Source organism: Gavialis gangeticus, unplaced genomic scaffold (assembly GCF_001723915.1).
Source record: "Gavialis gangeticus isolate Ggan-Ray unplaced genomic scaffold, GavGan_comp1, whole genome shotgun sequence".
Taxonomy (NCBI): Eukaryota; Metazoa; Chordata; order Crocodylia; family Gavialidae; genus Gavialis; species Gavialis gangeticus.
This window is the reverse complement of record NW_017728973.1, coordinates 498,651-498,987: the sequence shown is the minus strand read 5'-3', so window position 1 is coordinate 498,987 and position 337 is coordinate 498,651. Positions and strand designations below refer to the sequence as shown.

The 337-nt window shown below is 71.5% G+C and overlaps 1 protein-coding gene across 3 annotated transcripts in view; it reads left to right on the top strand.

Moving 5' to 3' along the window:
- The first annotated feature begins 252 nt into the window (after positions 1-252).
- The window catches only part of LOC109289461 (interferon-induced 35 kDa protein-like), a 5,171-nt gene continuing 5,086 nt past the window's right edge, over positions 253-337 (top strand). The window contains exon 1 of one of the 3 annotated variants that reach the window (XM_019505475.1): positions 253-322. The gene's annotated coding sequence lies outside the window, so the exon portion shown is untranslated. Of the gene's footprint in view, positions 328-337 lie in introns of all 3 variants that reach the window. The other 2 variants (XM_019505483.1, XM_019505493.1) reach the window with 2 other exon arrangements.

Below are 337 nucleotides of genomic sequence, written 5' to 3'. Positions count from 1 at the left end.
GAGACCCTCGTTGAGGGGGGCGGGCCTAAAGCTGAGCGGCCCGTGTAGCGCTCCAGACCGCTTGCCCCTGAGGGAGGGGGCAGGGGCTGTGGAGCTACCGGCAGCCTTGTGTCTGCTGTCTCAGGGTGAAGCCCGTGTGTACAGGCAGCCGCGGGCGCCGGGACTTGTTCCTGCCGCGGGAAGGGGGCCGGGCTCACGGGGCTCAGAGCCGTCCCGTCCGCAGCAGGCGGGGCCGGCCCTCTCCTCCCTCCCGGGGCGGGGCGTGTGGTGAAGCTGCCCCGGCAGAAACGAAAGTGAAAGCGGGGCCGGGCCGGGAAGTGAGGTGAGGTGAGGTGAG